Source organism: Lampetra fluviatilis, chromosome 3, assembly GCF_964198595.1.
Source record: "Lampetra fluviatilis chromosome 3, kcLamFluv1.1, whole genome shotgun sequence".
Taxonomy (NCBI): Eukaryota; Metazoa; Chordata; class Hyperoartia; order Petromyzontiformes; family Petromyzontidae; genus Lampetra; species Lampetra fluviatilis.
Window position 1 is genome coordinate 17,659,490 of NC_136277.1, and position 13,227 is coordinate 17,672,716.

Sequence of the window (13,227 nt, forward strand, 5' to 3'; positions counted from 1 at the left end):
ACAGAGTCAGCCACGCTGCCAATTCCCCTTAATATCGTCGACAAGGGACGCGATTATACGCACCGTTTATCATGAACCTCCCCAACCCGGTTACGTATAATGACTCATCATTAATTGGCTGAACGCATCTTCAAATAAGAGCCCAATGCAGGAACCCCTCCTTAAAAAGTGTCCTGCGACTGACTCAGTGTGGCTTTCCTCGGATGAACAAGTAGGCTTTATTATTGTTTTAGAATGCAGTGTTCCTTGCACATGGACATTGCCAACGCTTGGTGCGCTACTGAGCCGTCTCGCCCGCATGCATCGTCGTGCGGCGGACGATGATGCGTGTTTGTGTTGTAAACTTACGAGTCGATACATCTCACCAGACTTTCATTTGATTGTTGTTTTAGTATGCATTCGGTCATGCATATAGGTAACTGGTTATCTAATACGTGTACAAAATCGTAGCTGGAATTTGGCAAATGCGTAGTTAAGTCCAAGGTTATAACAATAAAACATTATCGAAAACTAATTCATTGAGATTGGCCCCCCATTAATTGCATCCTGGAGGTTAATGTTTTACTCGTTCAGTCAGCCTACATTTCTAAACGTAAATCGTAAAACAAAGATACATATTATCAGCGAAAAAAGCAATTCCCCTCCTGTTGAGTGTGACTCAGACCAATACAAAATAATGGCCACAACTTGCTACCAGGGACTAGTCCCTGATGCGACTACAGTGTAGCTCTGGCACATTGAAAAACGTTAACAACATTTTAATGGAAATAGGGTTGGTGTGTCTTCCCAGAGGGACTATGTTGAATAAGAGCAAGGTAGGGGTAGGTCTTCACCCAGAGTTTGATTCGAATGAAGCCAGGAAACGATGGAAGAAGATGGGGGGAAGGAAGAGCAGCCTGGTCATCATCGAGGGGTTGGAGTGAGTGATAACAAAACGGGATTGGGGTGAATGAGGTGGACGGGCCGGCTCTTTATTGAGAACTTCGATCACGTGTGGTGGAAGAAGACGGTGCTGAGGTGTTTTCAAGCTGTAAGAAGTTGACCAGGAGAGGGATGTGGGCTTGTGCTGAAAGTAAAACGCAGCAGTTGAATGAAGGGGCAATTATTAATTGAAGAGTAGAAGGTTGTGTTTAGTTCCATTAAAGTGAAGGGGTAAATTGTGTTGTAAAGATTGAGTGCAGGAGATGTGGTTGTCGTGAGGTGTAGGGTAGTAGTTGTGGGCCAGTTAAGAAAGGTTGAATGAAGGGGAACAGTTGTGGACCTGTGATTAAATAGGATAGTGCTCTATATGTGTATAATACCAGTTATTAAACCAGGAAAGCCTCACTGAGTCTCAAAATTATTTTAGCAAGGATTTTATCTTTGGATGTTTGAATAATTTCACGAACAATGTTGTGGCATGTGGAGGAAAACCAGAAAACCCAGAGAATGCCCACATATAGGAGAGGGTGACACTCGGCACTGCCATCTTCTGGCCACACCTCATTGCCCCATAGCCACAACACTTGGAAAGCCCTGGTGGTCGCCCATCCAAGTACTACTGACTTAGTCAAAGGATGTGGTTTACCGAAAGGTAGTGGTTGAGTATTAGGATGTTGTAATGAGGTGAAGAAATTGTGGGGCTGTGGTGTGGTGAAAGAGTAGGGATCCTGGTCTTGCACGTGCGAATGACTTTATAGTTGATGGCTGTGGGGGTTAAGAAGCTATGAGAGCCCATGGAAGTTATAATTATTTGGGTGGGTCGAAACTTGTCCGCACTTCCAAACCCAAGCCTCCCATGTCTCACGCATTCAGCCTGTCTCTGGCTCTCACATCAGAAGTACTGATTCTCGTGAAATCCACGTGAGGAGAAGAATCAGTATTTTTGATCCAGCCGGTGCAGACATTCCCCCACGTCTCTCCGTCCACAATGTTCAATCTCATTGCACATCTCTGAACTGGACCAGCGACGTCAGCCCTCGGTTAGTAGTTGAGTTAAGAAAACTCACGATGAGGAGAATATAAGTGTCAGTGCTGTGTTTGAGTGAAGGGATAGGATGGAGAGGATGGGATGCGGTGAAGTGATGAGATAAGAGAGCGATGTGGTGGCACATAGAAAGGAATGTGACGGAGCCCAGACATGTGGGATGGGTTAATGTGATCAAGGGATATGAGAGGATGAGATAGAGAGAGAGAGGGAGATTGAGTGGCATACATACATTGAACGGGAGAGAGGGATGGAGCTGAGAGAATAGGACAGGGTGGGATAGAGAGGAATGTGATGGCACGGAGAGAGAGAGAGGAACAAATGGAATCTAGAGGAGGAACGGAAGCGCTGTTCAACATTGGGATTCGTGCCTTAGGTAGAGATGGAGTGAGGAGGGGGGGGGGAGTGAGGGGTGGGGGGGGAGCGCCACACCCTCCCCCCACCGCCCCCCCCCCCTGCGCGCATGCGCAGTGCGCTCCGGAAAGGCTCGGCTCTCACCCAGAGCGGAGCGGCTGTGGTTGCGGGCGGCGGCGTCGTCAGTCCGCTGCTGCTGCACCCAAAGCAACCACCACCACACACGCACAACAACCACAACCACACAACCACCACACTACTACAAGCAGTGCAAGCAGTACAGCCAGCGGAGGGGTCGGGGTCGGGGTGGGGGGGGCCCTGGCAATGCGGACGGCGCGGAAAGTTTGTCGGTGAGGACGGGGAGAGCGAAGAGGAGGTGGAGGAAGAGGTGAGTGAGTTGCCTGAGGATGTTCATCGTGAGTAGCAGCAGCAGCTACATCGTCGTCTTCGTAATTTGTTACCATCAGCTGTATCAACCTCATCATCACCATCACGGTGTTATCATTCATCTGATGATTTGTGTGTTTTTTGTGCTGCAGCTGCAGTATTGTCATCCAGAGCAGCAAAGGCAGTAATCGTGATGGATTAATGATCGTGGTTGCGTCGTGATGATATCGTGTTGATGTGTAACCAACCTGGTTATTGTTTGTGAGGAGTAAAATCACGATCTGTGTCACCACCACAATCACCATCCCGTCGTAGTCATCATCGTCGTGTTGCATTGCCGTGTTCCACATAGTCACTGTTATATCGTTACCTTCATCATAATCATGTTCAGTTTTCACCATAATCGTTATCATCTTTTACTGCCATATTTGTCGTCGGATTTAACATGTTAGCATGCGATTTCACATTTTATAATCGTTATCTTTTACTGCCATATTTGTCATCAGATTTCACATTTGAGCATATTCATCATAACCACATTGTTTTGTAATAACCCCACTGTTGCCATATTTAATCAGTATCAGCATCATCAATGTTTCACCACCACCATCAAGGGCATGATGATGATGATATCTCGACATCACGTTGCATGTGAATGTCTTCAGCAAAGCTGAATGTGTGCTGGCTGGAATGAGACTTTGACAGACAGCACGTGAACACGTGCACCATCAGATCAGTTCATCGTACATTCATCATGTTGTGCGACACCAAGAGAGAGAGACCCTCCTTGTAACGACTTGCACGGAAGAAAGTGTTGTTTAAAACACAGGCAGACACCGTGGTTCCCGTGCAGGGGGACGCCTTTAAAACGAACATTTTGCATTGACTAGCAACAATGCACAAAGGAGGAACTGCACATAGGTGCAGAGAGGTTCGACAAAATCACAACCATTGTCCCATCGAGGATGAGTCGTGTCCAAAACACAAGGGGGGTGGGGGGGGGTGTGTGAAACAGTGCTGGTCCAGGAGATTTGGAGGCAGCAGAGGGGACAGAATATTCATCACAATAGACCCGCAATAAGCAGCATTGCTGATGCGTTGTGGGAGCGGCCTGTGTTATAGGACCAGGCTACAGTCTACATTATAGACTGCCAGTACACTCACTCCGATTAGAACCAAGCTACAGTCTACATTATAGACTGCCAGTACATACACTCCGATTAGAACCAAGCTACAGTTTACATTATAGACTGCCAGTACACTCCGATTAGAACCAAGCTACAGTCTACATTATAGACTGCCAGTACACTCCGATTAGAACCAAGCTACAGTCTACATTATAGACTGCCAGTACACTCACTACGATTAGAACCAAGCTACAGTCTACATTAGTGGCTTTTTGTTATTTTTATTTAATTGCATTATTTTGATTCACTTAATTTTTTTTCTATCTGCGCGACGTTACCGAAAGAACCAAGAATACGAAGGCCTGTGTTATTGTACAGTGTTGAAGTGTGTCTACAATGGGCCACGACAGCTGCCAAGGAGCTGCCGTGCTGTGTCACGGCCAGCTTTGTGTCTCGCTGGCCCCACGGCGTTCTCTCTCCACGTGTGCAGGGCCCGCCGCAAGAACAGACTCCACGTGGGGAGCGATCACGCTCGGGGGTGATCAATCGGGGTGCGACCAAATCGCTTCTCCCTTGCCCCCACCCCCAAACTAAACAGTGATGCAATGAATTTCCGTGGCTCCGGATCGCGACTCGGGTCTTTAAAAACAAAAACTCGGTTATTTTTACGTTGGGGTGAATGTAGCGGCTTATGTTTGCTACAGTGAATTCATCAGATACAACCTACCCACCACGTGTTGTTTCTGACACACGCGATTATAAATGTATGTTCAGTCGACTCAACGATGAGAATTGATACTAGTCGTGCCTGATCGCCTTGGGCACGGGTCTCGTCAGTTTTACAATTACAATATATCCACACTGATCATGTTCATACATACTCTATAACTTTCCATATAATATTCACATCGTTTTGTTGCTGGCAGAAGGAACACCACAATACCTTTTGCTTGATATGCTAATGGAGATGATCGACTCATCCTGCAAGTTGACACCCAGATCACCAAAGTCAATATATATGGGAGAGCTGTCAAAAACGTGGTGCCGCAAAACCACCACATCGCGGGTCCATGGAGCCAGAGTTGTTAAAGCAGAGTGGGGCTGTGTACAGTGGCTTGGGTAATCTGGTAGGCAGCGCCTAGCGAGATTGGGTAGGTGGCAGTGCGTATCTGCTGACTTCACAATGTGTGTGTCGGTAGGGCCCTGGCTGTAAGGCAAGGCGTGTGTCGCTGTCACCACGCCCAGTGCCAGCAAGAGAGAGAGAGGCTGCTGTGCTTGTGTCCAGATCCCCCACACGCTGACTGTAAACAATGCGAGCGAGTAAAACGCGGCGCTTTTGATGGGCGTAGGGCGACAGGGGTGTTGCGATTAGTGTAAAGTGCTCGAGCTGCTGACGATTGACTTGAGATAACGAAATGGCATGCGCTGTCCTCCCTGGTCCGAGATAAGTTCCGTGTGCATCTCGACGTGATGATGCCAGAAAAAAAGGTCACGTAGTTTAAGTGGTTTGGAAATGTCAAGCAGCAGAGCAAGTTTAGGGCGATTGCAAATATATAGCAATGTGATTTCCGCTGCTTGACTGCACGTTAATTACATTGATGCATATTTCGTTGATAGTGTTTTGATTTCTGTAAACTCCAGACAAAGCATTACCGTTTTGAGATGAATCAAGGTACCAAATTGAGTAAGTAGATGAAGGTTGATCGTCAGTCACTGTAGGCATGTTCTCTTGCCAAATTGTTAAAATTAATTACCGAAAAGCAGTAGGGTGATATGGATGTTACATTTCTGTCTGCTGGTGGTGACGTAGTCACAATGCAATGTTTCCGGACTCCACCTATACGTTCACACAATGAAGAGTAAATATGCGTTTTGCTGAATCATAATAGCTGCAGTCCGTAAGAAGCAACACTTCAAATAAACGACATGGTTAACGTTGGCGTGTCCATTGATTTTGAAATGGGAGTGGCACTGTTTAATTTTAGAGGTCAAAGTTATTGAGTATTCTTAGTATTCTCAAAGCTATATGGCAACGCCTAATAGTGGCAGTTGAGTTAAAATGGCACTTTAGGTCACGTCACGATATTGTCTCGTTACGTTGTGCTTATTCATTCGCATTTGGTCATTCCTGGTAAGTGTTTAGTTTGAAAGCACACTTGTGTGTTTCTGCAACGATATTAATGGTTTGTTTATGAACAGACACTGACATTGGCAGTTTTTATTGTGGATATATATTTATGCAGTCTGTCATTTAAAAATGTGAAAACACTCCATGTAAATAACACATTATTGTGTACTTGTTGTTGCTTGTACAGTGAATTGGTTGGTGAAAAAAGAGTCATGGAAATATTATTTTAATTTATCGAATTATTTAAAGTTCATTGGTGAGTTGACCCATCACCTTGTGAATGTCTCATGACTAGCGTTTAAATGTATTGCCATCTCTATTTAACCTGAGCAAATGATGTCACAAATTCCTCTGTAGAACACAAATTCAGTTCATTTGCCTATTGGCCTTATGGAAGAAAGTTTAACAAGAGGATTTGTTGAAGCTGATACTCTGGAATGGTTTAAACATTCTGGATTTCATTAGCAGGGCCAGGTCTTGTTAAATAAATGCTGTCACATTTCCAGATGTTATTCTAAAGAACCATCCACTTAAGCTGTGAGGTCCATTCAGCAAAACACAGCAAAATTGAAAAAAATGCATCGTGAACGGTTACAAAGGATCTTGAGTACAGCAACAGGAACAGACAAAAGTGTTCCTCGGGCATTGTTCCAAATGCAGTGTTATAACAAGAGAGTACACCTTTCATTCACCTGCTAATTAGATTCCATTGTTTAAATTATAGTTAAAAAAAACATAGGCTACAAGATTAAGAAGCCGGTATTACATGTAACTTTTGATCGAATTGTATATTTGTGATATAAATTTTTTATTTGAAATTATTTTACAGTGGCATTGTTGAGGTTTATTAACAAACTTTCTATACAATGCCTTGCTTTGGCAGGCCCTAAACGATTCATTTTCACAAAATTCCCAAAGTAATTATATAGAGTGGCTTACTCAGTCATATATTGAGTCCAACAATGTTGAAGTTTTTTTTTTAAGGATGAAAGGGATCAAGTAATCTAATAAAATCGGCTGCCACATCACAATGTTGCTGAAACATCACTGTGTGATGCATGAAACGGCTGTTGTTGCTCATCTTCCTTAATCCTGCCCAACTCCAGATAACCGTGGACAATGCCACGCATTGTCACCTAATCGTGCACCCTTACTGTATTTCTGCTGCCGATGTGCTTCACAGCTCCGGAACAGTTGGCCCTCTGTTGCTTGCTTTCCCTATGATGTGTTGTGCTTCCCTTTCCTCTCTTGCCCTGCAAAATGCATGGTGTAATGATTGAATGGGGCCGATGGGGAGGGGATTTGTTTCCTGCGAAGCCTCTAATCTCACCCATGCAGCTTCCATGGAAAGGGGGATTGACAGCAACACATGGGTGTAGTAGCGTGCCCGCTTTGGCCGTTTGATGCGGACACTCGGAAAGGATGTGTCTTGTACTCTGTGGAAGAACACTGGCAGAAGCATGTCAACCATGCAAGGGAATGTGCTTACAACACAATGCGGCATGTCCCTAATTGATTTGTATCTCTGACCGACTCGACCACTAGATGTGTGTGCTAATTGTCACATTAATAAAAATGCACGTTTCGCAATCACATGTATGCATGTTGAACTTGTTTCGCACATTACGTAGCCAACATTGCCGATTGGAGGTGCGTGGGAAGGACAATAAAATAAAACACAAAAAGCAGTCGTAAAGAAATGACTTTTCAATCTAGATTTAAAGTGGATAGCTCCAGTGGATTCCTAATATCGGAAGGGAGAGCATTCCAGACGGCTGCAGAAGCGCATCTGAAAACGCGCGATGCAGTGACCGCCTTTGCTCGATGGCTAGCCAAAAGCTGCTGCGGGGATGACCGGAGTTTTGCGTGATGGTTTATACTCTCCTTTTGTCAAGCCACTGCTGGATGAGTGCCTTTCCATGCTGTGAGGGTCCATGCGGGTTGGTGAAAGCAGGGATCACAAGCTGAAGCTTTGTACAGTGCAACAATATATATTTCGACACCACCTCTGCTGACAACATAGCCATGCAGCAGCCTTTATTACCTGTTTTATGCATAGTGGCCTCCCTTCCAAGTACTCTACAGGCTCAGCTCTGCTTAACTCCCGAGATCTGGTGAATTTGGTTGCATTCTGGGTGATTTAGTAAAAATAATGAAAGAATGCAATTTAATTTTGGATGTATAGATTAAATAATTGCACATATCAAAATTGTTATACTTCACAAAAGGGGAATTACATGCAAACGTGTTCTTCAGGCAGACGAAATAGATGTTAACTCCCTCGCCTGGTATACTGGAGGTCGTGGGTTCAATCCCGACCCTGACATCTTTATATTATGAGTTTTTTCATGTTCTCCCCGTGATCGCGTGGATTTTTCTCTGGATTCTCCGGTTTTTCTCTCCACATTTAGAAACATACGTTTAGAGTATTTGGCTGCTTTAAATTTCCACATGATAAGCTGCTTCGTTGAATTATTATTTGTGGCCAGGCCACTTCTGGAAAAGAGCTGTACAGCTCAGTGGGCCTTACCTTGTAAAATAAATAATAAATGTTTAGTTTAGTTTCTAGTTTAATTAAGGATTGATCCGAGAGAGGAGAGGAATCCGATGAGAGAGGTAGTGGGCTGGAAGGGAGTTTAAACTTGACCTATGTACATGTTTCCAAGAGGGAAGTAATATGATGAATATACTTCATAATCACGACAAACATGTTACTCTTGATTTTAAAAAATATATATACTTGTCCATTATTCTGCTTATACATTAAGGACTGAAGCTAGAACATGGACGGGCAATGCTCCAAAATTCATCAGCGAAAATTTCCAACATGCAGGTTATTAACTTGAGAGGGTGCGATCAGACCTGGGGAGTTGCCAATTTTTTTATGGAGGAATTAACAGCTCGGTCGATCGACACTTGAATGCCATCTGCAAGAGAATATTGAGCGAATACCCAAGAGCCCGCAAAACAGTGCAAGTTTGGACAAGGCGAAGAGACAGGGTGGGGATTGCATGCCCTTCACCGCCAGTTGTGGGAAACAAAAAAAAACTCTGTATGAGACTGTTCTAGCAAGAAAGCATTAAATACGATACTTCAGCTAATATAATCTAATATGCCAAGAACTCCTTTCTTATACATTAATTTTTGTGGTAATGGAGAATAACAATAGTGAGTTCGTTTAGATTATCTACAATGATAATTCGACCTATATGTACCAGCAGTAGTCTTGTGTTTCCGTGTTTGATATTCCTGCCAAGTCACACGCATGATGTAATGCAGGCGCACCCCATGTTAAAATTATTACAATAAAAGTAAAATAAACTGCTTTCTTGCCTTCTCTCACATGTCTCTGCAAAAGAGATGGAGGCGAGTGTTGACAGGAGCATTACAGTTCGCAACATTCTGGACCAAACAGAGGATCAGAACTTGATGCCAGTGTCGTTTTGCGTGCGACAATGAGCATGTCACACTAAGTAGCACAGGGCTTCCTAATTCACAGTGGCAATTCACGGTGAAAACCGAAGAAGTGTTCACTTTAACTCTTGTGAAAGCACACGTGCATTGGTAGGTTATTTGGCTATATCTAGATAACATTCCTCACAAGATTCTGTGCTCCCTGGCAGATGCAGAACTAAGGCATGTAGCCAGCCACCTTACTCTTTGAAAGTCTTTGTATTACTCTTGAAAATTATTTTTTTTTATACTGGTTGAGAATCACATGTTGGCATAGGTCCATTAAGCTATAGAGCTCTGCCAACATGAATCATGGCCATTTCTTGTGCGGACGATCCGAATTACGGAACTCCGACTTTACGGAAATGCCCCCATAAATCACGTTTAACTAAAAATTCCAATACAGTATGCGGACATTTTTGCGTTAGTTAATTAAGTGCAAATAGTGCAGCACGGTAAGGTTGGGGATGAATACCGCGGAGCGAGGCGTAAGCCCTGCTCTGCCTTACGCCTCGTACAGAGCGTATGTTCAGCGATATGATAGGGTAGCGATAGAAAACGGACGACAACCCAATGGAGTACTGAGAAAAAACGGTAGGGGAGGCACAACCATTTCCGGCTATGGGATTTCATCTTGATATTGGGGAAAAATTGTTCCGTTTCCGACATACAGAAAATCCGGGTTATGGATTGTTCTTGGGAACCGAACCCTTCCGTAACCCGGGGACTGCTTGTACCTCGTACCTTATCTATGGTCCAGGTTTATATTTTTACAAATCTTCAAATGTGTGCAATGCTTGACAATTTAACTAAATTTTCAAATGAGAATGATTGGAGAATGCAATGGGGTGTGAGGAATGGGGTTTAGAAAGTCCTAGTTTAAAACCACAGCATGGGCACAAGTTGGGAATACTTGTGACAACATCCTGGCCAATTGGGAAAGAGGGGTTTTAATTTCGCTGCCTCAGGCCATGCAAAGTTTAGAAAGGGCGAGCAGTGTTGAATTAATACACGTGGTTTCACATTATTAAATTAAAGTACTAGTATTAAAAAGCATTAGGTACGACTGAACAGCTGAATTGCTCAAATGACATGTGAATGAATTCTTGACATTTTACAGGAAAGTCTTATGAGAATGTTATTAAAATATAAATGTTTATGCTCTCAAAAGTGTCCCAATAAGTAGTTACCTGGTCTCTTGGGAATGAGTTTGAGGTCATTGATATCTCCACAGATGATAAACCTAGTGTCTGACAAAAGCTTTGATATCTGACATTGTCAATATCCATATGAAAAACTTTACTTGTTACCAGTTGTCAGCACTCATCCATTGTGTTTTCAAGATTTAAATGTATAACTGTAATATTTAAATTGTGTATTCACCAACCCAAAGCTTGAAATGAATGATTGACATGATTTGAAAATGAAAATTCAACCATCATGCCAACAACAATAGTGTTTATGTGTGTTCACGCAACTGCATTCAAACTTGAACACGGTGAATTATTTGCAATGGTGGGAATGGGCAAACTATGGCCCTGAAGTCATAGCTGTATTCATTTGATGTAACACTGGAAGCAAAGTCATACTATGCGAAGCCAAATGAATAAGGTCAGCCAGATGTCTATGCCGAGGTTTACTGCATGTGTCCCGCACATGCATCTTTCTTTGGTGCAGCAAAGAGCTAATTTAACAAACTTGTTCTGGTAGTTTACACTGCAAAAGGTATGGTTGTTTTTTAATACCTTTAATCAAACATAGGCAAGAAGACGGATCTTTGTGTTGGTGTCCTGAACTTGTTTCACCGTGGCCAGGCAGTGTTGTTTGTCCAGGTGACGCAATGTGAGCCTACTTCCTTTCTCCGTGACGCTTCTTGACTCCTCACAAGGGCAAACTAAACACCACACTCCATACTCTTTGGAGATAGAATATTAATAGATCACGACGTTTCGATCGCGACACAAGCAATCGTCATCGAGTGAAGCAAACACAGCAGGAGAACTGCAGTCGTGATCTATTAATTTTCTATCTCCGTGTCTTTGCCGAAAGAACCAAAGAGTGGATTCCTGCAGTTACGAAAGCTTCAAATCAAGATTAAACACACTTCCTTCCAACCTGCAGTGGTGGTGGGTGTTGCCCTGCAAGGGATTGTTGGTAGAATGTAAATGTTCTGTAGCAAGGCAAGTTGTTTACTAATTGCATTCAACTTTATTTACTTGATAGTAAAGTATAATACAGTACCACTTTTGTATGCAGCGAATCCTCGACTGACGAACACCCAACGTACGAACACCCCCACCTCGCACTTGCAAACTCAACCAGGGAACTGTTTTGTTCAGCGGGGCGATCCTTTACGAAGTTTACGAGATGTAACGAGTCAGCCTCTCGCGGGAAGTGAATGTTCGTGTGCGCGCTCATGCGCACGTGTGTGTATGTGGGGAGCGGTGGTGCAACGGTTAGCGCGCTATGCTACCAACCCGGCGACCCGAGCTCAATTCCAGCTCATGACCAACGATTATCTGAATGGGTCCTGGGCCTCCCCTAGGTCGACTCAGCCTCAAATGAGTACCTGGTGGGGTGTGTAAACATCGCCATGCCGGCCTTCATAGGCGCTTGCTAACAGCACTTACCCCAACAGTATGTTAAGGCTATATGGGAGTTCGTTGTCGTTGGAGTGTGTGTCTCTTGTGTGTGTGTCTCTTGTGTGTGTATGTGCGTGCATGCCCCATGCGTGTGTATGTGCAATTATGGCGACTCATTGCACCGCCTTTTGACAAGTAAGCCAGTATCAGGACTCGTGGTAAGGGAAATAAAACATGTTTTTCTATTTATTTTGTTTATTCACTATACAGTATTAAAGTATGACATATAAATGTGTAATATTTCTTCTTATGTAAGAGTTTAACAGTGCTTCCCTGTTTTGTTGAATTGCAACACATTTCATAATACTGACCTATGGGCATTTAAATATAGCACATTATTGTGTTCTGACTTGTGAACCGTTTGACTTACGAATGGGTCTCAGGAACGAATTATTTTCCTAAGTTGAATACTTGATTTGAAGCTTTCGTGACTGCAGGAATTACTCTTTGGTTCTTTCGGTAAAGTCACGTAGACAGAAAATAAATTAAATAATAGAATACGACGTTTCGATTGCAACACAAGCAAGCGTCAGCAGGTAGAAAACAAACCTATTAAACTTAGAAATACAATGCAATACAACACAGAGAGTCGGCTAACACAACAGTCAACATCCTACCTGGTTGATTACGTTCTTCCAAAGATTGCTAAATTTGAGAGAGAGGCAAAACACAGACACGGAGACACACAGACAGACACAGGCAGAGAGGGACAACACAGAGACACACATAGACACACAGAGTCTCTGTGTCTCTGTGTGTTAAAAATAACCTTATAGATGGTTTAATGTTTTATGTTCCGGTAATATGAATAATTATATCCATAATACAGTTTTTTTTTGGGTGAGATCGCGTTAGTATATAAATGTGTCGTTAAACCCACCACCACCCGACACAGCCAATTAGTAAGGTTTGTCATGGAAACAGAACATGCCAATTCGTTAAATTTCCTGGTATTTGGAGAAAACCGAATATGTTTTATGACCGGGGGTTGAGGACTGGGTAGTCCATGGAAATGTTTGCATCGGCTGAGTGGTGCGCAGGCCTATAAAATTTGAGAAAAATTGAATTAAGGCAACAGCGATTGCTTGTATATATGGCGTATTGGGATAAGAGGTTGGTGTGAAAGTAATTCACTGTGGAGTGTGCATTTGACGATATTGTTTATGTGCG

The 13,227-nt window shown here is 43.4% G+C and overlaps 1 protein-coding gene across 8 annotated transcripts in view; it reads left to right on the forward strand.

Moving 5' to 3' along the window:
* The first annotated feature begins 2,465 nt into the window (after positions 1-2,465).
* Positions 2,466-13,227, forward strand: part of LOC144953668 (unconventional myosin-IXa-like) — a 192,078-nt gene continuing 181,316 nt past the window's right edge. For all 8 annotated transcript variants that reach the window (XM_078884247.1, XM_078884257.1, XM_078884251.1 and 5 more), the window contains exon 1: positions 2,466-2,708. The gene's annotated coding sequence lies outside the window, so the exon portion shown is untranslated. The remainder of the gene's footprint in view (positions 2,709-13,227) is intronic.